Consider the following 9202-nt stretch of genomic DNA (forward strand, 5'->3'; position numbering starts at 1 on the left):
GCACAGAAATACTTGTAAGTATTACCAAGAAAATTTGGATATTCTCAATTGAATCAAAAGGGATAAGGTTTGTTATATTTCACAGTGCACATTTTTAATTTCAGTCATATTGTCCCCCGTACAAATTCGTCTGACTTACCACGCAGGTAAAGGGGGAAAAAAGCACGAATAAGCAAATTAGAAAATTAATTCCCAAGCCGTCCGTCTTGCACTACTTTTGCAAGGGCTGTAGTTGTTTCATTCTTTCATCACGGGTGGACACCTGAGTAGAACCATCGACCTTCCGTAAGCCAGCTGGATGGCTTCCTCACATGAGAAGTCAACGCCCCGAGTGAGACTCGAACCAACATCGGTGAGGAGCAAGTGATTCAAAGTCGTAGAACTTAATCACTTTTTTCTTCTGAGAAATAATATTAGAAAAATCGTGATCTAACTTAGTTTAATCATCTAACGTTATCAATATACGAAAAAAGAATTTATACGCATGCGGAATAATTTCACCAGGTCGCATCCAGAGTGAATTATTCCTGCGGGCGTATAACCGAATGAAAGTGTATTAATTTAAGTTAAACACGTTTTTGCTATACATTATTTAGATTTAAATAACAGAAGATAAAATATAGTAGCGCTCTTTCTTGTCGCACATAATCATTAACGTTATCTCCCCTTAACGTGGCGTCATTTTAGCGTAAGTGTGTGTCAAAACAGAAACATGCATATTAGAATAATATAGTCTAAAAGTATATTCTTTCATCGTGAAAACAAATAATCTCAGTTCATCAATATTTTTTAGATTTTTATTCGTTTTGTTTTATTCAGTGCGTTCAACTCTGTTTCATGTGTGTTACTCCTCATTTTCTCTACGTGTTCCTCGTTTGTTGAATCGGAGTCAAGATTACGGGATTCACTTTTAAACTAAGAAGCTACTAGTACCTTTAAGCGGTAATATAAAACTAATTGTGTAGGGGGCTTCATTGGATGAATGGTTAAGGTCGACGACTTCAGCACTCTTGCTCATTGGCCTAGTTATGAAACGTCGCTTAATTAAACAGTAGAATTTTACATGCCAGGAAGCCATCAAGCTGTCTTACGTAAAAAGCTACAAAAATTACCACGTGGCCTTAACTGTGTCTACGTGACTAAACTCAACCAAAGATTTCGTTGAATAAATTCAGCAATGAAACTACACTGGTGAAAGACCTAGATAATGTAACAATAACGTTTGGTCCAACCCGTTTGTATTTATGTGTAGGCATGGTTACATAAATGTAACTTATATATTAAACTAAACATGCATGCTGTGCATAAAATCGCAGTTTTATTTCCTCTAAGTATACCCTGTTACCTAGACAGACACACCAATTATCTTATCATTCGAGATACTCTCCTCCTTTCCCTCTCCTCCAGTTTTATTGAATCAACAAAAGTCGTTCAATTGATAAACAATAAGGAGAATGTTGACAACGATGATACTGAAAATAGAATCTACTTAGTCTTTACCCCTCCTTCTAATTTGATAGTGCACACGAGACCAATAGTGAAATATGTGTACTGATTTTGTGAGGTTACAAGTACGAATTTTTAAAAATTATTTTCCAGTCTATATGTAAATTCGATCGGTTAAAATGCGAATTACCTTAATTATAAACAATCTATCTACACTTAATAAATCTTCTAACACAACTTATCTTTTTACCAGTATCTTTTACCAAAATCTTTCGTTAATAAGATTTCAAAATTACAGAAAAAGTCGAATTATGCAATCACATCATTTCATTTATTTTAATATGTTAACCCATAGTGAAACAAGTGTTGGTCAGCAGACAACGACGCTCGTCGCAAAAGATAAGCATATTCTGGACGTGAACGTGGTTGCACACTTACTTAAAGCAAGCGAAATGGTTGCAAACTTGCAATATGGCGGATATTGGCTAAAACTATCGCACGATCGTTTATTTTTCAGTTGGTTTCTGTGGTATTTTGAACTCTACGAATATGTGCATGTATCAGTTCTATGTCTACGTCACACTCGGTTTCGCGTTTTAGCGTCGTAGATTTTGAAATGTCGAAGTTATTGAAGGTATAAAATGGTCATGTGCATGTTTTGATATTTGAACGGGCTCGTTTCTGGCCGATGTTTTAATTATCATGATCAAACTAGCCTTTTATGTGGCCCTTAAACGAGACAAAAAACTAATTGTGAACAATTTCATAAAAGTTTGGTTCTGCGTGTTTCACAAATGATTTTATACCCAAATAAATCTTGTTCAAGCTCTTTTTTGTTGCAAACTTGTACTTCTAGCAATATTGGACGCAAACTTTTACTTCGAAAATAGTGTTCAACTCTCGGAACATGTCGATTGTGCTACATGTACAAAATTTGTTCCGATTGGGGTTATACATTTTGTGTAGCATCATGCGGCCCTTTGATGTTTTGAAATAAAAAATTCGTTTTGATAAAAACCTTGTCATATTTTCATGAAAATTGGTATAGTGTAATGTGCGACTTACAATTGAATGCACTGACTTTATTAAACTCTATAAAACGATCTCATTAAACAATAATTTGAAAATATTTTTAATGTCCTAAATATTTCAGGTTGAAGACGAGTTTCCATCATGCCAAGGTATAAAAATGTCTTTAAATTTAGCAAATGAAAAGCAAAAATGTGCAATAAACGGCGCAATGAAGTGGTGAGGGATATGCATTTTTTTTAAGCGATGAACTATTTCCTCTCTAAATTTCATAAAGTGCAGATTTTCGTCTAAAAGACTCATGACTTTTTCGCCATTATAATCTCCAAAATGAAAATGTTTTGCAACCGGACTGCCCGAAAATCGTTCAAATAAGATCGAAGATCAATTGATAGTGTATCTTCAGCAAGCAATCAAACATATACCGGCGATGATAAAAGTGAAGAATATTAACAAACTGTAGGTGAAATTATTAGGCGACTTCACTTTTGACATGTTTGGTACGGGATGGGAAATGGTACGATTGCAAAGCGATTTCTGAAATGAGGTATTCCGAAGAAACTAAAGAATTCTTTTGGACATGCCAGGGATTACTGGGAGGACAATTTGTCATATTCATGCGTGGCTTTGTCCTTCAGGGGCTTGTTCAAGGAGGAAAAGCGACAGTAGGATCCATCGTCATCTGACATCAATATTCCTGTTCCGTCAGACAGAGTATTAAACGATTTAAGACCGAGGTCAATTGAATTTGGTAGTGATAAATTGGAGCTAGGGATTCTTAAAGAAAATATAGAAATGTCGGCTGAGTTTTATGTTATTTTTCCCCCATCAAACATAATTGACGTATCTTTCATTGCTTTTCTATAGAATTAGAATCCCTGGTTCTAATTTATCACTACCAAATGCATTCATTGATGGGCAAAGCCACGCATGAATCTGACAAATTGTCCTCCCTATAATCTCTGGCGTGTCCAAAATAATTCTTTAGTTTCTTCAGAATAAATAATTGCAGTAATCGTTTTTGCAATCCTACCATTGTCAGGTATCTTTAAACAACTTGCATGAAATATTTGATGTAGAATATTTCTCATCCAATCGTTTAGTTTCCACTTTATAAATACCGCTTAATTTTCGTTTAGTTTTTAATGGCGAAAAGGTCATGTGCCTCTTATGAAAATCTGCACTTTACGAATCTGGGAGTGGAAATAGTGCATCTCTTTTTTTTTTAAATTACTCCTGCACCGTTTATTGCATTTTCTTACATTTCGTTTGCTAAATTTAAGGACCTTTTATAGCTTGGCATGATGGAAACGCGTCTTCAACCTAAAATATGGAAATACATTAAAATTGTTTTCAAATAATTATTTAAGGAGATCGTTTTATACTTCAATAAAGTCAGTGGATTCAATTGTAAGTCGCACAATACTTCCTACCAAGTTTCATGAAAATACGACAAGGCTTTTATCAAACAAACTGTTATAACATCAAAGGGCCGTGTGATGCTGTACCAAATGTACAACCCTGATCAAGACAAATTTTGTACATGTAACACAACTGACATGTTCCGAGAGTTGGACACTATTTTACAAGTAAAAGTTTGCGTCCGAATTTGCTTGAAGTACAAGTTTGCAACAAAAAAGAGCTTGAACAAGATTTATTCGAGTATAAAATCATTTGTGAAACATGCAGAACCAAACTTTTATGAAATTCATCACAATAAGTTGTTTTTTCACGTTTAAGGGCCCAAGAACAGGCTAATTTGATCATAATTATTTAAAAATCTACACGAACCATTCAAATATCAAAATATGCACATGGCCATTTTATACCTCCAATAACTTCGACAATTCGAAATTTACGACGCTGAAATGCAAAACCGAGTGTGACGTAGACATAGAACTGATGCATGCACATATCCGTAGAGTTCGAAATACAATAGAAACCCACTTACCTGATGAAAAAACAAGGGAACATGCGAGAGTTTTAGTAAATATCCGCCATATTGCAAGTTTGCAACCATTTCGCTCGCATGAAGTAAGTGTGCAACCACGTTTACGTCCTGCCCCTTGGACAGATGTTATTTTTTCGAGTAGTTTTGTGGGAAGGGGGGGGGGGGGGACTTAAGAGCACATTAACGTTTACAAAGTAGGAATTGGCCATGTCCAGAAATGAGACCGTGTTTTGAAGAGTATTGTCCCTTGATTATTAGGCTAAATTGTTTAAATTTGGTTGTTTCCCTTTATACCATCTAACGCGAGTATCGATTTTTGTTATGGGTATTGTTACAACATGGAATGAAACTTTTTTTACACAAGCGGACTTTATAACTTGCCCGAGGCTATTTGCAGTATAATAACTTGTAATTTCTTCAAATTGGAGATTTTTAATGATAATCGAGTTTTTGTTTTAAAAGCATGTTATTCCCATTACTCAGCGTAACTTTTATTTTGATTAGATCTATATCTTTTAAGGGCAAAAATAAATGTGAATCATAAATTTAATTCAGATGTTTTTTGCTGTTTGCTTACACAAAACGCCAGGCTCAACCAAAAATTTAAGAATACAAATGAAACAAGAGGGCCAAGATGGCCCTAGGTCGCTCACCTGAGAAACACACCATAACAGTGTAAACATGTTTGAACTAGAGTGATTTCATGGAAACAAATATTTTGGCCAATTTTCATTAAGATTGGACTAAAAATGTGGTCTCTTGAGTTTTAACAAGTATTTTCTTAGATATGACCTAGTCTTTGACCCAAGATGACCCATATTCGAACTTGACCTAGATTTTATGATAAAAATTTTATCAAGGCAACCATTCTGACCAAATTTCATGAAGAGCAATTGAAAAATACAGCCTCTATCGCATACACAAGGTTTCTCTTTGATTTGACCTAGAGATCTACTTTTTGACCCAAGATGACCCATATTCAAACTCGACCTAGATTTCATCAAGGCAATCATTCTGACCAAATTTCATGAAGACCAATTGAAAAATACAGTCTCTATCGCATACACAAGGTTTTTCTTTGATTTGACCTAGTGACCTATTTTTTTTTACCTCAGATGACCCATATTCAAACTCGACCTAGATTTCATCAAGGCAATCATTCTGACAAAATTTCATGAAGATCAATTGAAAAATACAGCCTCTATCGCATACACAAGATTTTTCTTTGATTTGACCTAGTGATCTAGCTTTTTATCCCAGATGGCCCATATTCAAACTTGACCTAGATTTTATCAAGGCAATCATTCCGACCACATTTCATGAAGATCAATTGAAAAATACAGCTTCTATAGCATACACAAGGTTTTTCTTCGACTTGACCTAGTGACCTAGTTTTTAACCACAGATGACTCATATTCGAATTTGATCTAGACTCCATCAAAGCAATCATTCTGATCAAATTTCATGAAGATCAATTGAAAAATACAGCCTCTATCGCATACACAAGGTTTTTTTTCATTTTACCTATTGACCTACTTTTTGACCCCAGATGATCCATATTCAAACTCGACCTAGCTTTCACCAAGGCAATCATTCTGACCAAATTTCATGAAAATCAATTGGAAAATACAGTCTCTATCGCATACACAAGGTTTTTCTATAATTTGACCTAGTGACCTAGTTTTTGACCTCAGATGACCCGTATTCAAACTCGACCTAGATTTCAAGGGTTTTTTTTCATTTTACCTATTGACCTACTTTTTGACCCCAGATGATCCATATTCAAACTCGACCTAGAATTCACCAAGGCAATCATTCTGACCAAATTTCATGAAAATCAATCGGAAAATACAGTCTCTATCGCATACACAATGCTTTTCTATAATTTGACCTAGTGACCTAGTTTTTGACCTCAGATGACCCTTATTCAAACTCGACCTAGATTTCATCAAGGCAATCATTCCGACCAGATTTCATGAAGACCAATTGAAAAGTACAGCCTCTATCGCATACACAAGGTTTTTCTTTGATTTGACCTAGTGACCTCGTTTTTGACCCCAGATAAACCATTTTCGAACTTGGCGTAGATTTCATCAAGGTAATCATTCTGACCAAAAATTCATGAAGATCAAATTGAAAAATACAGCCTCTATCGCATACACAAAGTTTTTCTTTGATTTGACCTAGTGACCTAGTTTTTTACCCCAGATGATCCATTTTCGAACTCTGCCTAGATTTTATCAAGGTTATCATTCTGACCAAATTTCAGGAAGATCAGTTGAAAAATACAGCCTCTATACACAAGCTAAATGTTGACAGACGACAGACGACGGACGCCGGACATCGAGCGATCACAAAAACTCACCCGAGCATTGCTCAGGTAAGCTAAAAATCACAGCACAGACAAGCGTGGTATTTTCGCAAAAGTAAAGATTATTTTACCGATATTTGTAGGGGTCCTGTAACCGATCTCTAGACCCGGAGTCTAGAGGTCCGGTAATCAATATACTTGCACTGTTAATTAGACTTCTGTGTTACCGGTATAACCTTGTTTTTATACTCGCCAGGTATACGTGTGTTTTTGACAACACAGAAAATGAAGTCAGATGATCTTCAGCTTTTGAAAGGCTAAACTTGAAAACGAGTCGCATTTGCATTGTGAATAGCCAGGGTTCATGTGCAATAGTCCCCGTGTAAATGTATGCGCGTGGACTTTTTTTTTTTGGCTAATGAGGAGTCAATTTCAACACTTTCTAACGATTTGAAAATACCTGGGCTTTAGCACGACATGTCAGCTTTTCATCAATGAAAAAATATTTTCACTCATCCCACAAGCCATAAATAGATAAATATTATGGTCAAATCGTTCAAAAGGCCCTTTTTGATGTTGTCTAAAAGTGTCAGTATATGTCAGATATGTCCGTATTTGAGAGCTGCAGACCTAGACATTTCAGAAATATTTTCAAAATGAATTTCATGTAATAAATGTTGATTCTACAGATGTGTGAAAGGGCCATCAGACGCTAATGCGTTTTATTACCTTACGGTCGCGGAAAGGATATATAATTGCCATGTAAAAATATAATTAGTTGTCATAAAGTTGCCGATATTACTTGGTTTGTTGTTGTTTTTTTTTCATAAATAGCTCTCACTCGGTTTGGAGACATATTATGATATTATATATGAAATTTTATCGGCGATTTCCGTTAGTCAGTTGTTTACTTTAGCAGTAAAACGAATTGAGCACAGTCCAAGTCGAAAATACTAAAGAGAATTGCAATTTGACCCCATTAAGATCTAAATTTCCGAAAAGGGGATAATGTATCCCAAGGTAAGATGGTGCGTGTTCAGTAAGCATTTATATTATGGGATTTCACTTCTTTGTGGTCTTCCAGTGTCAGAAAAACGTTCATCAGACTTTATGGTGATTTTCACAATACATACCATAAGGGTTAAGCCTTTTATAAATAGACCAAAAGGTTAAACCTTTTTTTTTTTCAAAAAATTATGCTCAAATATGCTTTTCAAAGTTAACAAAATAATGGTGTTTTTACAAGTTTTTGTATTAAAAATCAAATTTTCTTGTTTAAATAATTCCAACATTTTTATGTTTTAGTGTATATTTTATATGGTGTATGAACTCTTTCAGGCATCAAAAAGATGGGAGTGGACACATAGTACAGTCTATCTAACCTTTCAGTTTTATGCTATGACCTCAAATTGACTGGCTGCATTATGGTGAACATTTGTGCCAAATTATACAAGAGGGTCATGATGACCCTGGATCGCTCATCTGAGTAATATGAGCTACATGTTTCAAATGTCAAACTGATGATAAAATATTAAGAAAGTCAGTAGGTCACATTCATGGTCAATGAAATTCAGTTTTACGATTTGTGTGCAAAACTGTGTATGTCATCAAAATTTCAAGGCTGTATCTTAAAAAACAAGAAAGTAGGTCAGTAGGTCAAGGTCACAGTCAAGTGACATCATATTACTTGGGGTCATCAGGTAATTATAATTAAACAGTCTTGGAAATAGGATCGGATGATTTTTAAGTATTTTTCCTATATAACTCACATAATAACTAAGTGACCCCAGGGCGGGGCCTCTTTTAAACCCAGGGGCATAGTTTGAACAATTTTGGTAGAGGACTACTAGACAATCCAACATACCAAATATCAAAAGCCTAGGTTGTATGGTTTCAGACAAGAAGATTTTTAAAGCATTTTCCTATATAAGTCTATATAAAACTTGGGACCCCCAGGGCAGGGCCTCTTTTCACCCAAGGGGTACAATTTAAACAATTTTGGTTGAGGACCATAAGACAATGCTACAAACCAAATATCAACAGTCTAAGTGTTGTGGTTTCAGACAAGAAGATTTTTAAACTTTTTTTCCTATATAAGTTTATGTAAAACTTGGGACCACCGGGGCGGGGCCATATTTGACCCTAGGGGGATAATTTGAACAATCTTGGTAGAGGACCACTAGATGATGCTACATACCAAATATCAAAGCCCTAGCCGATGTAGTTTTGTACAAGATTTTCAAAATTTTCCCTATTATATATGTCTATATAAACCATGTGACCCCCGGGGTGGGGCCATATTTGACCCTAGGAGGATAATTTGAACAATCTTTGTAGAGGACCACTAGATGATGCTACACACCGGATATCAAAGCTCTAGGCCCTGTGGTTTTGGACAAGAAGATTTTTAAAGTTTTTTTCCTTTTGGTTGCCATGGCAACCAGAGTTCTGCATGGAATTCAATT

The sequence above is a fragment of the Mercenaria mercenaria genome, chromosome 15 (genome assembly GCF_021730395.1).
Source record: "Mercenaria mercenaria strain notata chromosome 15, MADL_Memer_1, whole genome shotgun sequence".
Classification (NCBI taxonomy): domain Eukaryota; kingdom Metazoa; phylum Mollusca; class Bivalvia; order Venerida; family Veneridae; genus Mercenaria; species Mercenaria mercenaria.